Here is a 20,619-nt window from a genome sequence, read left to right as displayed (position 1 = left end):
GCGGCGCTGGACGAAGTAGACCAGCGCGCCCACTTCCTCCGGGCTGAATATCTCCCGGCGCGTCACCTGCTCCCCCCTCGATCTCACGCCTGCTGTCCTGCCACTGGGTCCAGCACTACTCCCCGCCGCCGCTGCGGCCCTCAAGTGCCTGGGCAGCTTCACGGCGCCTGGCTTGACCATGGTCTGGGCAGGTAAGGTAGGAAGAAGTAGAAAATTAAGAAAGAATAGGATAGGGAAGAAGAAAAGAAAAGAGTTTACAAAAGTAGTTTAAAAGTAAAGAAAAATAGCAGAAAAGACAAAAATATACAGCTAGGAAAAGAGAGGGATAGATAAGAAGCAAAATCGTAAAAAAAAAACTGAAAACAAGCAAAGGATGGGAAAGATATCAAGAGGATTAAACACCATGCCCAGACACAGGAAATGAATGAAAAACAAGATGGCCGGCGCCCGTTTCCGAGCGCGAAAGTCAGTTCGCGCGAGATTTTCCTCGCGATCTCGTGCGAACCTCTAGATTTCCCGCGCGATCTCGTGCGAACCTCTACTCGCAATGCGCTTACTGCGCGAGATTATACATAGCGGGCGGAAACGGAAATACGTCACGCAAACAAAATGGCCGCGCCCGTACTCGACCTTGGGGTAAATTCGCGTGTTGCGCTGCAAGCGGCTCGCGAATACTGCAAAAAAACTCGCGAAACAACAAGCCGCAAAAAAATAAAATGCTCATTCGCACGAATTGGCGGCTTCCGCGGTCGGTTTCGCACGACGCCGCGCCCCGCGAATAGCGCGAAAAAAACCGCAAAACGATTTCAGCAAAAGCAAAAGCAATGAGCAGGTGCAAAAGGTCAACCTCATGATTTGTAACGATTCTTTGTATTGCTTCCTGAGGGGGCCCTCCAGAATTCGGTTGCCTGCTTGCAACTATTGTGTGACCCTGCTCTGACCTTAACTGTATGCCACAAAGGTCCTGATTTACAGCTAAAGGAGCAGACAAGCAGGTGCCAGGCTGGAACTTTAAATTCTTTCAGTGACACATTAATTAGCCCCTAATTCATTATTGTCAGTTGGGGCAGGGCAGGTGTTGTAACTAATTTTGCAACAATGAAAGCACTTAGCAAGTGCAAAAGATCACTAATCAGGGCGCACTAAGGAAGCAGGTGCCAGCTAAAAAAATATTCTGTGACACATTAATCAGCCCCAAATTAATTCAGGTCACTTGAGGCAGGGAAGGTGTGCTTTGCCGAAAATAATGTACACTGGACAACCAGAGGGTGTGGTGATGAAACAGAGGGTGGCATGGGTGGGCCAGAGGGTGGCATGAGTAGTCAGAGAGTGGCAGTGGTGACAGAGAGTGGCAGTGATGAAGAAGAGTGTCCCAAACAGGCTGGACATGTAGAAACAACAAGTTCGCAAAACTTGCGACCCGACAGGTAAGTTCGCAAATTGCGAAATTGTAAAAACCCTCGCGAACTGGCAGAAACACGGGCGAACACAAAAAAAAAAAAAAATCCGCAAATTCGCGGGAATTCGCGGATTTTGCGGATTGCGAATCCGCAAATCCGCAAAATTCGCGAACGCGAGATCCGCAAAATTCGCCCATGCTTACTTGCTGGACACCACCTCGGTGCCATCCAGATCTCGGCGCGTTGTGCTGCCTTTGGCCTACTGTAGCCGCAAGTGCGGACGCAACTCAGCTGGATAGCGAGTGAAACACCAAGGGGCGCCCCACTGCAGCCGAGGAGCCTCCATCTTGGGGGTCGACGCACAGCATCACATTGCTTTCCAATGCAGTCAGATCCTCAAACAGCCCCCACTGACTGACGCGACCTCACAGGCCAACGGGGCGCCCCACGCCGACTTTCGGTGCAGCATTGTAGGATGGCCACACCAGTGCGGCAACTTGCTGGACACCACCTCGGTGCCATCCGGATCTTGGCGCGTTGTGCTGCCTTCGGCCTATTCGCACATCAGTCCACTACTGACGCCGCCTCACGTGCCAACGGATTTTCTACGCTTTTTATAGCCCTATGCCGCATAACAGGTCATGTGACTAGTTTATAAAACTTTTCATTGGTTCATTTTACTTTTGGTTTCCTAATGATGGAAGGCTTGATCATATGACCTAAAAATAACACTTTTCATTGGATTAAAACATTTTTTTTCCCAAACGATGAAAGCCCCACCTTGTTTCTGGATATTTCAGACTGAAGCTGGCATCAGCATGAAAGCACCACCATCTTGTGGCTCCGTCGTGGTCATTCCGCGAGCAATCATGGCAGCCGCTCCCCACCGGAAGCCTGCAGGAGTCGGGGGCCCCCAAGACTTTTGTAGAATCTTCAAGGCTCAGGGGACGCTTTCGAGAATGGGGTCCAAGACCTAGCAGACAAGCGTCCGAGTTCCAAGGTGTCCCAGGGCCATTTTAGTGGACCAGGCCCAAAAAGGAATGAGCCTGCCGCCATTTTGAGAGTCCTGTAGCCGCCGCCTATCGCTGAACCACAAGAGTGGGCGCAACTCAGCTGAATGGCGGATTTTGGCACAGTGAACCAAAAGCGGGCGGAATGGCAACTGAAACGGTAAAGGGGCGCCCCACTACAGCAGACGAGCCTCCACCTGGGGAGGCCTGTTCACGCCGCCTCCCCCCCCCCGGGGCGCCCCACGCCGTTTTTCGGAGCAGCATTGTAGGATACCAAAACCAGTGCGGCAACTTACTGGACATCACCTGGGTGCCATCCACATCTCAGCGCGTTCTGCTGCCTTGGGACTATTCGCACAACAGACCGCTACTGACGAGGCCTCCCCCCGCACCCCCCGGGACGCCCCACGCCGTTTTTTGGAGCTGCATTGTAGGATACCAAAAACCAGTGCGGCACCCAGGTAACATCACCTGGGTGCCGTCCAGAACTCAGCACTTTGTGCTGCCTTGGGACTATTCGCACAAAACACAGCTACTGACCATTGTTGCTTCTTTTTTCAAAAAAATGTTTAAATGTATTTACTGTTTTTGTTGCGTTGTATATATTTATAAGTTATTAAAGTTTTATAATCCTACTACTTTGTTGGAGTGCTATATATTTTTAATGTGACACATAATTGTGAAAACTTTGATGTACAAAGAGGCATCCCTGGAATCTTCCGCTTCAGGCTCGGACCCACCCACCCTCACAGTGAGAATCCCCTCCCCAAGCACAATACAGGATGGTTATCAGATAGTAGGAACGCGTGTGGTGTGAGGGATCTCATCGGGTGGGGGCCTTGATCTACTGTAACTCCTTTGAAGAGGGGTGATTCTTTACAGCTGGGGCCATAAACTACATCTGCAGGGCTAGGTGATAGCCTGGGACCAGCCTGGACAATCGGACACAGAGGAAGAGGAGTGTCAGAGGGTGCGGTAGTGAACAGGGTGAAAGGGAGGTGTCGGGCGGGCACAGGGTGTGATACTCAGGGAAGAGCAGCGCAGATGGGGGGAAGTTTATGGCCCATGCATGAGAGAGAGAGCACGGGTGACCAGTGCGTGGGGGAGATGCTTGCGAGGGTGGGGAGCCATGCTGAGGATCTGCGGCGTAGAGAGAGTGGGTCTGGTCAAGACATCTAAAATGGCTGCCGTACACAACAAAAGTGTGGCATTGGAAAAAAGGCAAGATGGCGCAGACAATGTTTATCAATACGAATTAATTTATAACAATTATTTTTAACAATATATTTACTCACAGTGTCAAAATGGCGATCAACACTTCCTAATTTCCTTCGAATCGATCATTAACAGAAGTCAAGCGGCAAAAAAAAAAAAAAAAAAACGCTCACGCGCAACCGCTGGAAGACAAGTATCAACATATATGAGCCTCCTCAACCACCCTCAGAAAACATAGGGGTCAGGATACGTCTCCCATACACCCTTATACCCAATACTCACATTGCTTTTCCTCCATCTAGTAATTTAATTAAATCGAAACACAAAATGGCGAATTCACGTTTCGCTACCAGTTTGCAACCCGGTTCGCGAACCGAGAAGCGCTTCTACCGCGAAAAATAAAAAAAAATTTATTTGCCCCACGGGACCCTTTAATAACCCCAACATCATTCCTAGCGGGTCAAGAGGGGTCTACCTTGCCCCCTTTCATTAAATTCCCCCTTCGTTTTTCTCCTCCTCTTGTCTCTCGATCCTACCGAGAGATAAGATGGCGGCCACACCGGACTGTTTAGAATGTTGACAGACACCGGAGAGCCAATCAGCTTCGCTTTGCAAAGCTCCGTTACGAGAAAAGTACGCGATCTGGAGCGCTATCTAGGACGCTGTCACAGATATATCTGTTTTTTAAAACGTTAATTTCTCAAAATCCACTGGAGCACATATATTGAGACCCATTAAAGGCACATCGGGCTAACAGTCCCTACAATTTTGCCAAGTTTCGTGTAAATCCATTCAGCCGTTCGAGCTAAAAGTGAGGCCAAACGCCCTATGGAAAAATGAATGGGAAAAACATGTTTTGGGACCCCCCTTTTTTCTCGGCCCCCCTTGACGGAACCCCCCCAAATTTTCAGGGGCTGCTCAGAAACAAAATGTGCCATTTTCCTGAAAATTTCAGCCGATTCCGTCCACAAACGCCAAAGTTATTAGACATAGAATTTTCAAAAGTTCCATAGAGAAAAATCCTAACTATATATACCTACTGGCTATCGCCAGTAGGCAATATATATATATATATATATATATATATATAAATATATATATATATATAATGCTTACTTAAATATCAAACCAAACCACATTCACTGGATGATGTCATTAGTGATGTCAATTGAGATGTCATCAGTGATGTCATCAGTGATATCACTAATCATGTCATGAATGATGTAATATGTGACATCATCAGCAGTGGATTGCAGGCGCGCGAGTTATAGTTAGTACAACTAACAATGATGGGGGAATTTCATTTATTTTTTTTTTATCTGCAAAATCCGCGCAGGGTGTGTGGATCCTGCCGATAAAAAAAAAATGAAGCACAGGTTCCTGCGCTTCTTTGGTAATTGGCCCCCGGGGGCCAAATCCCGGGGGCTATACTTATTATGTAAAGGGGGACCCAGAAGGGCCCCCAGCCCCGGGGACCACTACTCCCAGGGGCTTTTTTAAATTATGTGCGGGTTGCTCTCAGGCCACCCAGCCCCGGGGACCACCACCCCCAGGGGCTTCTTTCAATTGTGTGGGGGGCTCTCAGGCCCCCCAATCCGGGGACCGCCACCCCCTGGGGCTTCTTGAAATTTGATGGAGGGGGCTCTAAAGCCCCCCAACCCTGGGGACCCCCCAGCCCTGGGGACCACCACCCCCGGGGCTTTGTAGGTTGTGGGAGGGTGGCCGCACAGTCCCCCTCCTGGAGCCTTGTCGTGGCCCTGTGGACCACCACCGCCCAGGGCAGGCTCCTACAGTGTCCCGGGGTGCCCAATCCCGGGACGGCTCCCGCTCTGCCATAGCAAACTTGGTTTGCATTTTGAAAGAGAGAGCAGGGAAACTTGCTCTCTCTTTCAAAATGCAAACCAAATCGCTTTTCCACACGGGGAGCTGCATCTTAGCAGCTACCCATGTGGAAAAGCATGGCCCCTGAACACCTCTCTTAAAAAATGCTGCTCTCTGGAGCATACTAGAGGTACCTGGTGGGCTAGTTGGCCCCTAGGGACCCTCGGGATTGAGGAGGAATTAATTCTCCAACTTAAAACGTGCCACAGGGGGTGTTTGCAGACATGTCACCTCAGGCCCTGCCCCCTTTCTACACCATTGTGCAAATTTTCCTTTAAAATCATCCGAACTACAAATTAAACATGTATAAAAAAAATAACTATAAATACATTTAAAAATTATCATTTAAAAAACCTTCGAAATTCACAGAAAAAAACATAGGTTTCAGACATGTTTTTGTTAGGAATTAGCATTTAAAAAACCTTGGAAATTCATTGAAAAAAACATAGGTTTCAGGGCTGTTATAGTTAGCTGGACATTTCACTCATACAAAACCCTTGAAATTCCTCGGTTATAGTTAGTTCTGCTAACTATAACTCGTGCGCCCGCAATCCACTGCTGATGATGTCACATATGACATCATTCATGACATGGTCTGTGACATCACTGATGAAATCTCAAATGACAACATTAGTGGTAATTCTGAAGTCTCGCTGAACATACCCAAGCAGATACAGTGACAAATGCCGATCCACAGCTTAATAATGTAATCTGCTTGGGTATGTTCAGCGAGACTTCATAATTACCACTAATTTTGTATTCAGATATGTTTACAGGGAAGGTATGCTCTTACGAGGTCTTGTGTTATATTAAAATCCAAATGCACTATTATGACACTGCTCGCCCAAAATGGAATTAACAATGAATGTTTGTAAAAAGCAATACAAATGTGGAAATTGTTTGAATTGTTGCGAAACATCCCAAGCATACTCAGAATATATCTGATAGGAGGGAATTAACAGAAATTGATAATGAAATAATGTATTTTTAAAGTATTTGACCATTCAAAGATGGCAAAAAGTCACTGTGACCTGAAAAAGTCTCTTCTCTATGTTTATGAAAAGTGATGTCATACGCTTTAAAATGGCTGTAAACAGTGTCGAGAGTAGACACTGAAGAGTGAATACCGAAACGAGTTTGTCTACTTGTTGTGAAGAATAAAAACAACATCTGAAAACTCTCCACGCGAGTGCTTTAACTCTTTATGAAAAGAAAGTGAGTGATAATATTTCATGGTGCACCGCCACGCACAGCACCTGTCCAGGAGTGATCATCTTGGTGTAACTTTAGAGCGAACATTTATATATATATAAATATTTAGCAGTTATAGTTACCTTATTTAGCTATAACTTACACCCCAGACTGCATTACTAATGACCTCACATAGTACATCACTCATGACAAGGCGAATGACATCTCTGACGTCATCTCAAATGACATCACTGATGACATCATTCATGATTTATTTATGAGTGTTAAACATATATACTAAGGTACTACAAAAGTGAAATCACTATACTTTGTGTACTACTGAGTGATACTATTTCTAATATATGTTATGTGAGTAGCTGTGTGACTGTGTGTATTTTAGAAATGGGGGGCCTCATTTATGAGAAGTGACGCATCGCTGCGTAAAAGCAGCAATGCGTCACTTTTCAGTGCGCTCTCCTTCCGACGTGATTGATGCGCCATATTGACAGTATGACACATCATGTACGAAGGAGTTACAGATACGTCAGTATTTCTGACGTATCTGTATGGCGCAAAAGTGATGCATTGCTGGAGTGTGTCACAAAAGTGACGCAACTCCAGCAATGTGTCCTTTCACATGGGGCAAGCCCCATGTGAAAGGAACTGCGTCAGTCTTGCGCCTGCTGTGAGGCAGGCTTAAGGTATTGACGCATTTGCGTCCTAGAACTGGCACTGTGAAATCTTATAGATTTCATTGCATCACTTCTATGATCTTTTTTTACGTCATAACTCCTCCCTTGCATACATTATACCTGGCGCAGGTATAATGTAGAGCAGGGGTTTACAAAGTGACGCATCTACCTAGATACGTTACTTTTTAAATATGATGCAACAAGGCACCTTTTTTATGCCACTGGCGCATCACAAAAAGTGACGCACCGGCAGCATAAATGCGATGCATGGCCTCATACATAAGGCCTGGGGTCTCTAGTTGGCAGAGGTAGGTACCCTTGTCCAAATAGGGACCATAGCTTTGAGTCATGGAAAGGGGATACACACTTTAGATAACCCCTGGGTAGCTTGACACTAGCAGACAGACTTACCTCGAAGGCAATCTGTAGGGTATTTGTACTCAAAACACACAGCAATACAGTGATAACACCACAAATGGACACCACACCAAAATAAAGTAATTTTATCTAAACTCGACAAGACCAAAACGAGAAAAATCCAACATACATGTAATAAGAATATGACTTTAAAAAGTTTTCAAACAACTGGGTCCATAGAAAACTATGGATGAGTTATTTCTTACAAAGTACTGCGTGCGTCAAAATTCACAAGGTCAAGCAGGCGCAGAGATGGGAAGCGTTGTGGTGCCTATGAGATAGGCACCACACTGGAAACATCAAAGGCAGTACCTGCATAGTATGGACTGCTACAATCTGTGCCATGCAGGTACTGCTGTGCATGCACCTGTGTGAATTCACATGGCGTGAAACACCCTGGGGACCTTTCCTCACTTCCACTCTTTTCATGGTGGTCACACTGCCATGAAAAGTGTGGCAGTGAGGAAACTGGTAATATGCCTGGTGCGGGCCACAGCTGACCTGCCAAGCATATTGCGGCCTCAAGACTGCTGTGCCACTGTCAGAGATCTCTGATCCCTGGCGGTTGCAGTGGTCCCAGGGCGGCCCCACTACATTGTCCTAATAGGGCAGTCAGAAGACCTCTACCATCACGCCACCCGTGTCTGACTGTGTGTGGACTGCCACACTCATAATATGCTCCTTAGTTAATCCCCAGCACCAAACAACACTTTTCTACCAAGAACAAAAACCCTAAAACACTTGCTTCATCAAAAGAAGGAGATCCCTTTATGCTTTAACTAGCAGCCCGCCCCAGCGTTGCCTGGGGCAGAAAGGGGCTGGGGGCAGCATTTGATGCTTGCATGCCCGTCCCTCTGTGCACACCTGCTCCCGACCCCCTCCCTCCTCGACTCCCTCCCGCCCCGACTCCTCCCGCCCGTCCCTCTGTGCACACCTGCTCCGACCCCCTCCTGCCCCGACTCCCTCCTGCCCCCTCCCACCCGACTACCTCCCGCCCTGACTCCCTCCCGCCCTGACTCCAATGTGCATTTACCTTACCTGAGCTGCCGCTTCCTTCCCGCGCTCCTCACTTCACCACAGCTCCATGTCCGCCGCTCGTCATGACGCACCTGAGCCGCCGCTTCTCCCCGCGCTCCTCACTTCTCCGCCACTCGTCATCACGCATGTCGCGGCCAGCACAGCGTCGCGGCTGGTGCTACTTTCAGGGCACTACTTTTTTTAAAAAGTTATATTTTTAAATTTAAGTTTTTTAAAACATTTTTATCGCCTATGTCCATCTGCACACCCTGACAATTTCTACAATGTATCGGGTGTGTGGATTGGCGCTGTGGTCCCCGAGTTTACCTGGGTCAAAGGTGTGTGTTCTCTCTTTATAATAGTAGTATAGATGTAAGAGGCCAATATTTTTGGATCAAAGTATTGCATTCTGCCCGTTGCACAAATCCCATCCTTGGTTAGCAGTAGAATGTCTAGAACCATTCAGTTCTACAATAGCACAGTTTGTTGGGCCTCAAGTTGATTGGAAACTAAGCCTAAGAAAATGGCAGTTGAATTCACTACCTCAACCTAGGATCCTAGCATATCTCACAAAAAAACAGTCCCATTCTTTAGTTGGAAATCATGACAGTCAAAACTTTGCCAGCTTACAAAAACATCTGTGGATAGGTTTAGTTAGTAAATTAGTGCGTTTTGTTACAGATTGTCTAATCGTGTATATGCTACTTCTGTAAATGAAAAACATATCTGGTCCATTTGTTATGACACTGAGTGAACAGTATCTGCAAGGGAAGTTCAGTATGGAGAGTAACTGAATGAGTCAAATTAGAAAGAGACAAACTCATTGAGTCCTATAAACAAATTGCACGTTTTAGTTTTACGGGCCGGTCCATGGGCAGTACCAGCAAGATAAAAAACAGAGAGCACTGTCACTCAGGCAGTGACACGTCCTTGCCCATGAGTGGAACGATTGCTGTGATACTGTGATTTTTGGGAATAAGATGCCCATTTGGAGTATTTAGCGAAACAAAAGGGGATGATGGAGGGAGCGTTTGAGCAAATCAAACACTCACCCCCAGTCAACTGATCTGGGTTTAATCCATCACCATTCTTTAGCTCACTCAGCCACCCCAGTTCCGACATGGCCATATGCAAATCAGTCTGACCCTGTGCCTCATGGGAACAGTCCAGACCGAACTGCCAAGCCATGTCTTCTCTGGACCGGAAACAAGCATGCTGGAACCGGTTTCGGATTCATAATCCTCATCAGCCAGGCTATCTTGAATCCAGTGGCCAAGTAAGCAAGGGACTCACGTCTGAGCATACCCTGCCAATTTAGGGCGAACAAAGCGAAACAAAAGGGGATGATGGACGGAGAGTTTGAGCAAATCAAACACTCACCCCCAGTCAACTGATCTGGATTTAATCCATCAAGATTCTTTAGCTCGCTCAGCCACCCAAGTTCAGATATGGCCATATGCAAATCAGTCTGACCCTGTGCCTCATGGGAACAGTCCAGCCCAAACTGCCAAGCCATGTCTTCCCTGGACCGGAAACAAGCATCCTGGGACCGGTTTCGGATTCATAATCCTCACCAGCCAGGCTATCTTGAATCCAGTGGCCAAGTGAGCAAGGGACTCACGTCTGAGCATACCCTGCCAACTTAGGGTGAACAAAGCGAAACAAAAGAGGATGATGGACGGAGCGTTTGAGCAAATCAAACACTCATCCCCAGTCAACTGATCTGGATTTAATCCATCAGCATTCTTTAGCTCACTCAGCCACCCCAGTTCAGACATGGCCATGCATCTAGCAAGCTGACTATTTGAGTACATGCTGCGTCTGATGCATCCAGACCAGAACAGATTTGTGCCTGGTCGATCTATCGCCTTAAACATCCGCCGTTTGCATAGAGTGATGGAGATTTCTTCGGTCTGCTGGCCGTATGTAGTATGTATGGTACTGGACTTGGAGAAGGTTTTCAATAGAGAGGTTTGGAGGTACTTGTACTCGACCTTGATGGCATTTGGTATCAAAGGTCACTTGCACAGCCAAGTCCTTCTCCTGTACGTAGAGCCCATGACGCGAGTGAAGATTGGTCCTTGCATTTCTCCTTTCCTCTCAGTTTGCAGAGGGATGAGCCAGGGCTGCCCACTGTCCCAATTGCTATTTGCTTGGGCAATGGAGCCCTTGCACAGATACTCCGACTGCATGGACAGGCTTGGGGCATCGCGTTGAATGTGGAGACCCAAGTTGTCTTGTTGTATGCAGGTGACATGCTTGTCTATATCAAATACATTAGAAAGGGTGTAACTGCTTCACAACTACACTGCAGGATATCCATGCTGCTTCAGGCCTAGGGGTTAACTGGGCCAATTCCTGTTTGCTTCCACTGAACCCACGCTGTCCATAGCAACATCCCACCCCTCCGATGGGAGTCTCGTACCTCTCGATACTTGGGGATAAACTTCTTACACAAGACAAATGACTTAATAGAGGGGAGCGTTATGAGTGCCATAGCATTGCTGCGTCCCTAAATGGCATTTTGGAGCTCCTTATCTCTCACGGTTCAGGGTAGTGTGTTGCTGACTAACATGGTTACTTTATGCTTACTTTATTAATTCCATAATCTCCCAGTTTACATTCCTAGACCCACATTTCATGAGTTAAATTCAGAATAAGGGGAGATGCTGAGTTGCACTCGGGAAATTGCAGTTACCTGTGGATAAGAGAGGGTTAGGAGGTCTGTATTTTGAGCATTACTATTTAGCAGTCCAACTGCAGTGGCCTGCGTGTTGGCTGGCGAGACAGCATACAGAGGAATTGGGATTCCTCGTGGCTGGGGGTGTGCAGCATTTGGCTCAGCAGAATTCCTTGCCACATGCAAAACTCCTACCAGATGCTACTGTGCTGATGCGGGTGGCATTCAAGTGCTACAACCGCAGTCTGTGACTTATACCAAACATTCCTAGATACTCAGCTGAGATTCCTTTATTCTCTGTTATTACCTTTATTGATATGTTGGGTAGAGCAGGGATGGAGGCCTGGGAGGTGTAGCATTGTGCTACAAATAACCACAGACGCTGGTTATACTTTAACTGGAGCTTTATTATCTATGTCCAGCTCTCACCCTGTCCCCACTCTAACTGTCCCCTTCCTGTGTCCGCTCCTCCTCTTCCTCTGGCCCCCTAGCTCCACCCACTCCCAACTACTAGACTGTAGCACAACATTACATCTCCCCCCTTGTTAACGAAAAGAACTTAGCGTCCAACATATTTAGAGTTCCTCGATCAGCCACACGGGTCCGCGGGCTGTTTGTTCGAGCTATGGAGACGCATCTCAGCCGGCGGTGTGTGACTTTCTGTCGCCTTGACAAGAGCATTCTTTATTACAAGAGTGCATCTTTGCACTTGCACGAAGTCTCGGGTGATGTGCGTATGTTCAGATTCCTGGTGGTTTTCACTCACCTTCATTGTCTGAGGTGTCTGTGAAGGACTCACCGTGATAGCAGCAGCCTGTCCTCTTTTGTGACTCTTGTTCAAGTGTCACTCGATCTCTTTTCTGAGGGGATGCTGTTCTGGTTCTTTTCCGAACACCCACATGCACTTTTACTTCTTTTTGTCTTGTCCGATTGGCGGTAACAGTGTCCTCCTGTTCAAAATCCTGGATACCAGACGGTAGTGTAATACCTGAAGAGGTCATCTTGGTGTGGCTTGGAGACTGATTTGCTGCCTCTGGTTGTCTCCCCCACTCCCGCTCGTGCCTGGAACAAGTGAACCCTGGGACCGGCTTGTTTATCTGTGTGTTTCGTTCTCATCCGATGATGACCTGTTTCTAGTGACACGTCTGGCTTCCCGTGCAGATCGACTGGTTGGTCCGTCTCTATCTGGGTGCTAATGGCCACTATATCAGTTTTCCTTTTATAGGACCTTCGAGTCAACCTCGCTGCCCCCATCCGGGGTGACGGTGTAGCATTTGTGTCTTGATGCACCTGTGGCTGACATGACAGGTTGTCTGGTGGAGTGATTGAGTGTGCATTGACATTGGTGTGAGACGTGTCGCTCTTGACAGGAAGGATGTCCCTTGGTTCTCTGGTGTGTTCGGGTGATTGACGTCGTGGCCGTTGTTGAGACCACAATTCTGTCGACTCGAAGGATCGGACTGACATGTTTTCTGAATCAGAGGAGCTCTCTGTCAATTCTCTTTGAGAGCGTTTCTTTGAGAATGTCTTAACGAGTGGACTTCGGAATTGGGTAGTCCGTGACAAGTTGCATTGCACACCAGAATTGTCTTTGAGTTGCTTCTCCGGGTGTCTTTCTCGAGGTATCTTCATTGTCAAATCACTGGAAACATTGTTCAATAACCACATACTCACGTCTTGAGTTTGATCCCAAGGTATTTTATTTCTGTCTCTCTCACATGATGGTAATGACCTCCTTTCCGTTTCTTCATTATTTCGAGTGTCATGCACGCGTTTGTCTTCCCCCTTTCGTTGCCTGGATGAATCAGTCCATCTCATGCGGTTCACTTCCACTTCACACTGGTGTGGTGTACTGACATCAGCGTTTCCGCTTGTGGTGTGTTCTCCTGTTTGACGTCTCCTCGGACTCGTCTCTCGAACAGTGAGATGCTTGTGTGTGGTCGTGTACCGACTTCAAGTGTTGACTAGATTGGTTCAGTCTTCTATGTTTTGTCTTTCTAGCGCGTTTGTTGGGCAGACTGTCATCTGATCCATTGGTGCGATCTGACCCACTTAACACTTCATCTGCTTCAGGCCCGTTTGCATCATCTGTTTACTAACTCCTTAAGGTTGTATCAGTGCCGCTATCGCAATCCCGGCTCATCCTGGTCTTTCGTGTTGTTGACTCGGGGTATTTCATGGCGCTTTGTCTCTTCTTGTGTCTTGGATCTGAGCTGCCTTCACCCTCCCCCTTTCTGGTTTTGTTTGATATGTCTCTTACTTCGACCTTCACTCCAACCTCGGACCCTCTGATGATTTTCCTTAGCGACCACTGCCCCTGAAGAATCTTGCGTTTTGTGTCTGCATTCGAACAGCCTTCGATTATCTGAAGCCGAACGGCTTCTTCATTTGTAAAGGTATTGAAGTAGCAGCCAGGTACCAGTCTTTGTAGCCGGGCAATGAATTTTGACAGTGGTTCTCCTGGTTCCTGTCGTGCTGTGGTGAAGGCGATGCGAGCATGATCCACGTCTACCGGTGCATGGAAATAGGTACGTAGTTTCTTTTTGGAGTCTCTCATAGGTCTCGGTATCCTTTTCAGGGAATGTTCTGACTAGACGTCGGCCCTCGTGACCTATCAGCTGGAGAAGTAGTGTCAGACATTTTCTATCTCTTCGTTCATCGATCGCGTCGAGAAAATCGTCCAATGATTCCAGCCACCGGTTCCATTTGGGGCCCAAACTCTGACGGTCAGTCTGGGTCACCGGGGGCAGTACTTCAATGCAAGGATCGGACCGAAGGGTTGCTGTACCCACCGCCATGAGGGAGGAAAGTTTCCGACTGCTACAGTCGTAGGATTGTTCACTTTGCTTCCCGTCTTATTTGCTGACCTTCTTCTGCCGAGATTCTGTGCTTGATCGTTTCTTTTGATTCTGGTAAGGTTCGCCACACCTGGGTGACTAGTGTATTCTGTCCACCCTTAGTATGGTTGTCTCAGTGAGTTTCACTGATGAGAGAATATTTCCTTTGATGTTCATTTACTCATGCTTCTGGATCGTTTATTTTCTTATCTTCTGTTACTTTTAATTGTTTATCTTCACTTGGTGCTGAACATTTTCTTTGGTGCTGGCCTTTCGCTCGTGCTCGCTACATTCAGGATTTGTATTCGTCCATGCTTGGTATGTTCAGGTTTGTGTTGGTTTGTGCTTGTGCGGTCATGGATTTGCATTCGCTCGGGCCTGCTTATACTTGACATGTGTGTTTGCTTTCAGTGTATCTCTTGCACTTGCCAGTGCTTATTGTGTTAATTGACGCTTGGGTTCCTTTTGCTTCCGGTTGCTTGTACTCGTGCTTGTTTATCTTTGGGCACCTCTCGCATTTGCCCGTGCTTGTTTGTGTCCACTTGTTGCTTCTATCTACCTCTGTTTCTGTCCGTGTTTGTTCCTTTACCTTCGCTAGTGCTTGCTCTCTATATTTGCCAATGTTTGTTGTGTTCTTTCTCTTGTTGTCTTTACCAGTGCTTGTTTTCTTTTCTCCTTTTGCATTTAACAATGTTTGTTTTCTTGCATTTGTCAATGCTTGTTCATTTATCTTTGTCAGTGCTTGTTTCTTTTGTTGACTAACATTTATCCAGGCTTGTTCCTCCAACTTGATTTACCTGACTTCAATATGGCCGACTCCGATCCCTGACAGGGGATTGGAGGAGTCGCCTGACTCCAAAATGGCCGCCGCTATGGGAATCCCGTTTCCCACGAGATTTTCAATTTCTCCACTCATCCGGCTCCCTCTGCCACAACCGGCACTTACCAACAGCCGGTTTCTCCAGCGATGACACCTTCCCCGGTCACCAGGCAAACAGCACGCCAGACCAGCAGGTAGGATCGGGGTGGGCTCCCGCAGCGCCTCACCAGGCTCCGCATTCACTCTGCGACTGCGTGCTAACACTCACGCATCGGGGGTGAGGTTTCCGACGTCAGAGCCATTCGAGCTCTGTTTCAAGCTCCGCTTTCGTCACGCTTGTTGGCGCCTGGCCGCAGGTCCTCTGGGGCACTTTCCTTCTCTCTGGGCACTCTTCACTGCTTTGAGGTGCAAGGCAGAGTCGGGGTGGGCACCCGACTTCTGTTCCGCTGAGGGCACGCTTATTTACACGCATCAAGCGTGAGTCGCGTTTTGGCGCGATCATGCGTTTCCTTTCTTCCGACCCTCGGGCGCTCGTTTCTTCGGTTCTTTCTGGCCCCCGCAATCCCCTGGCTTTGGGGAGATAGTCACTCACTGCTGGCCTCTCTTCTAAAGGCGGCAGCACGGCTCCACACAGCAGCGTTTTACTTCTTGGGACACTGCACGGGACAGGGTGCTTTCAACAGGGTTCTGTGGACACAGGACATGCCTATCCCATCCTCGTCGCCAGTTGTAGCATCGTGCTACAAATAACCACAGACGCTGGTTATACTTTAACTGGAGCTTTATTATCTATGTCCAGCTCTCACCCTGTCCCTATTCTAACTATCCCCTTCCTGTGTCCGCTCCTCCTCTTCCTCTGGCCCCCTAGCTCCACCCACTCCCAACTACTAGACTGTAGCACAACATTACAGGAGGTGTGGGGAGTGGGTACACTGGGAACATAATTTTACCATATGAACAACTGCAAGAGTAACAGGAGCTCCTGGCTGGTCATTTTCCGGACTATGGCAGTTTGCTGGCTACGCTGTGAAGGCTCTGAAGCATTAAAGATACCGAACTCGACCAGCACCCTTTAATACACATGGTGTACATAATAGGCAGTGTTTGCAGACTCATCACATGGCTAGTTTGTACCTTAGCGTATACCACACATGACTCCCTGGTTGCTGTCTGTAGGAGTTGGGAGAGAGATATGATATGGGGAGGGAACTCACCTGTAGAGAGTGGGAGGAATTGCTTGTTAACCTCTGAAGCATGTCACAGAACACAAAGTTCGAGAACCACGTTGTCATCCTGGCGGGGGCCCATCAACGCTGCTAGTGTTGCACTAGGATACTCCCCCTTACCTAATGAATGAGCTACCGTGTATTTTCCCAAGTGATTCACCTCACTTTGTGCAACTTCGTGGTATTCCTCCATCTTAGTTCTGATCTCGCCCAGGAGGCTTCACGCAGCTGTCTCCCTGTGTCGCCTCTCTAACTCAGCAACCCAAGCCTTGAATGCTTCCCACACCATTGCAAATGTATCTACTGAGTCAATATTAAGGGGGAAAAACTCAGTAGTCCTGCAAGGATTTGCAAGGGAGCGGTTTGTATCTTTGTACTCAAGTAGCCAATTTTCGCGACAATGACCAATAGTTGAAGTGGGTATGCACATCATGCACTGAAGAATAATGTGTATACCCCTCCACAGTGGGTGTTTTATAATGCCAGATATCCAAAAGACCCTCCCATGTTGCTATTTCCCCAAGGGCACGAGCCGCCGCAGAAGGCCGCCGAGGCGTCCCCTTTGACCAATCCAGTTCTGGATTCAGGATAAAATTAAAATCTCCTAACACATACAAGACAGGTTCCCCCACAATGCCAGATGATCATTCTGGATCATCATAGTTTTGTCCCTAGATCCCAACCAAGAGGATCACTAAGTCGTCCTTATGACAATGTGCCACCACATATCTGCCTGCCAGATCTACACAAATCTCCTGCAATTTGTCGCCTAATCCTCTCACTGCCCAAATCAAGACACCTCTGGCATGTGTGGTGAAACCTGCCACCACACACTGACCATGCATCCTACGTTGCGTTAGGACTCTGCTCTCTGGCCCCAAATGTGTTTCTTGGAGTATTGCTACATCTACCCTGTGCCTCTGCAGGTAGGCTACTACCTTACAAACTTTTCTACAATAGTTTAGTCCCCTGACATTCCATGTAGGGAATTGTATCATTGAGAGCCCGTGTACCCATCTCCGCACACTGAGATTCATCCACTATTCATAATTCATCCCAGCTCAAGGACTACTTATACAAAATCTGATACAGATGAAAGAGACTGGCTGGAAAACAGGCCAAATGGGTAGATCACTGTAATAATATGACAGAAGTAGAACAGCCTACCCCCTTGTCCCACACGCCTCAGGAACCTCGTGAAGGCCTCATAGGCAAATGAAAGTAAAAATAACAGTACCAACGAGCAGCGCCAGAGTTCAAATTGCCAAAGCCAAAACACAGTGCAAGTGTGTTCTATCAGAATGAGTGCTTTTTGAAAATAAAAGTCACCCACAAGTAAGGGTTGTGCTGTACATGACAGTGCAGAGAAAAATCTGAGATGTCATGTCTTTGAAAGGGTTGACAACAGATACCTTATTACCCAATACAGATAAGTTGTTTATATAGGGTGAAAACAATTATCTAGGATAGCTCATCCGCTAGAACTGTAACCAGACCACCACAAGAAACCTAAATCAAAGAAGACCCAGGTCTAACCATAACGGGGATCTAAACCTCTCGCAAGATGTTTGCAATTTTTTATTCAAAATGCATCCCCATTGTAATTCATGTGGTCGATATCTCGGTATATGGTTCACTGAATGGGATTCAATCAGCTGAAAATGCTTTTTGATGTGGATTACTGGCAGTTCCAAAGATGATCTAATTATACTGCGACTATTGATGCTCTGGCTTACTGCTTTGGCCAAAGCTGGGATCTATTTTAACAGGTTAATTATAGAATGTTGTCTCTCACTCACAAATTGGTGCTTTATTCCCCGGGTCAAGTATGCGAAGGAAGGGTTTGACTGGTTAGTATTGTCTGATCAATTTACTTCACTATCTTCTGCTAAGTAGAGCATGAAAAAGGTTTTGAAAGCAATTTTTTTAGACAAATGTCATGACCGTAGAATCTTGTTAGACCTGTCAGCCTTAGGGTGGTCCCCCCAAACCTATGCTTGTGCTCATTGCTTGTAATATGGTGACTTTGGCTTATCCCCATTGGCACATTTAATTTTCGTATACGTCCCTAGTAAAGTGGTACTACATGTACCCAGGGCCTCTAAAATAAATACTACAAGTGAGCCTGCAGCTCTTCTTGCGCCACCTGCTTCAGTAGCCCATTAAACATGTCTATGGTCTGCCTGTGCCACCTGTGTGGGCTGTGCAGTTTTTAAATTCCCATTTCAACCTGGCAAAACAACCCCTAAGGGCAGTATTCAATGTATTTAAAAAATAGGGCATGAACTTTTAAGTCTCTTGGTGAAAAACTCTTAAATCCATTTTTCAGTAATGCAGGGCCTACCTCACCCATTGGATAATTTTGGAGTTACCTAATTACATTTAATAAGTTGTAATTTCCAAATGATTCCAGGTAACCAGTTCATGTTTGGTGTCTTTGGAATTATAATGAAACATCCTTACTTATTATGAAGTTGGATATTAAGTAACAGTTCTGAAAATCCAACTTTTATAATGTTGGCCTTTTCCTGTTTTAAGCCATTTAATACCTGTAGCCTGTCTCTGTCATATGACTGGATGGCTGTGTGTATTTCTCCTAGACAGCACAACACATTCGAGAGCTTGCGTGACACTGGATGGGCCATGGCTAGACCGGGAGGAGGCTGGACCTGGGCACAGTCCTATTTGTGCTTGAACAGGCTGTGTCCTGCCTTCACATAAGAGGCTGCATACCCCCTGTATTTGATCTGGAGCAAGGACAGGACAGCGAAGGCAGGATACCTGGGGATACCTGTGGTCTTCAAATGGAAACCTCTAGGCTTCTCACCTACTTTAAAGGCACAATTGGGTATAAATACCCGACCTTAGACACCAACTCTTCAGTACACCTCTGTACCTGAGGATGCTCTGCCAGGAAAGAGGGCTGCTGTGCTGCTGAAAGGACTGCCACTCTGCTGAACTGCTGCTCTGAAGGACTGCTGCCTTTCTGTGCTTAGTGGTACCACCCCAGTTCTGGCCTCGTGGAAGTAGGCCTAAGGTGCTCAGCCAGCCTGTGTTGATCCAGCGGTACTGATGCATCCCCTTTCCTGTGCTGCGTAACCCTGAGCAGAACCAACATACTTTCCATGCTGCTACGTGGATCAGAACCATTACAAAGACCTGCATCACATGACAGTGCAGAGAAAAATCTGAGATGTCATGTCTTTGAAAGGGTTGACAACAGATACCTTATTACCCAATACAGATAAGTTGTTTATATAGGGTGAAAACAATTATCTAGGATAGCTCATCCACTAGAAATGTAACCAGACCACCACAAGAAACCTAAATCAAAGAAGACCCAGGTCTAACCATAACGGGGATCTAAACCTCTCGCAAGATGTTTGCAATTTTTTATTCAAAATGCATCCCCATTGTAATTCATGTGGTCGATATCTCGGTATATGGTTCACTGAATGGGATTCAATCAGCTGAAAATGCTTTTTGATGTGGATTACTGGCAGTTCCAAAGATGATCTAATTATACTGCGACTATTGATGCTCTGGCTTACTGCTTTGGCCAAAGCTGGGATCTATTTTAACAGGTTAATTATAGAATGTTGTCTCTCACTCACAAATTGGTGCTGTATTCCCCGGGTCAAGTATGCGAAGGAAGGGTTTGACTGGTTAGTATTGTCTGATCAATTTACTTCACTATCTTCTGCTAAGTAGAGCATGAAAAAGGTTTTGAAAGCAATTTTTTTAGACAAATGTCATGACCGTAGAATCTTGTTAGACCTGTCAGCCTTAGGGTGGTCCCCCCAAACCTATGCTTGTGCTCATTGCTTATAATATGGTGACTTTGGCTTATCCCCATTGGCACATTTAATTTTCGTATACGTCCCTAGTAAAGTGGTACTACATGTACCCAGGGCCTCTAAAATAAATACTACAAGTGAGCCTGCAGCTCTTCTTGCGCCACCTGCTTCAGTAGCCCATTAAACATGTCTATGGCCTGCCTGTGCCACCTGTGTGGGCTGTGCAGTTTTTAAATTCCCATTTCAACCTGGCAAAACAACCCCTAAGGGCAGTATGCAATGTATTTAAAAAAATAGGGCATGAACTTTTAAGTCTCTTGGTGAAAAACTCTTAAATCCATTTTTCAGTAATGCAGGGCCTACCTCACCCATTGGATAATTTTGGAGTTACCTAATTACATTTAATAAGTTGTAATTTCCAAATGATTCCAGGTAA

The sequence above is a fragment of the Lissotriton vulgaris genome, chromosome 2_1 (genome assembly GCF_964263255.1).
Source record: "Lissotriton vulgaris chromosome 2_1, aLisVul1.2, whole genome shotgun sequence".
Classification (NCBI taxonomy): domain Eukaryota; kingdom Metazoa; phylum Chordata; class Amphibia; order Caudata; family Salamandridae; genus Lissotriton; species Lissotriton vulgaris.
The sequence above is the reverse complement of the archived record's forward strand: the minus strand, read 5'-3'. Positions refer to the sequence as shown.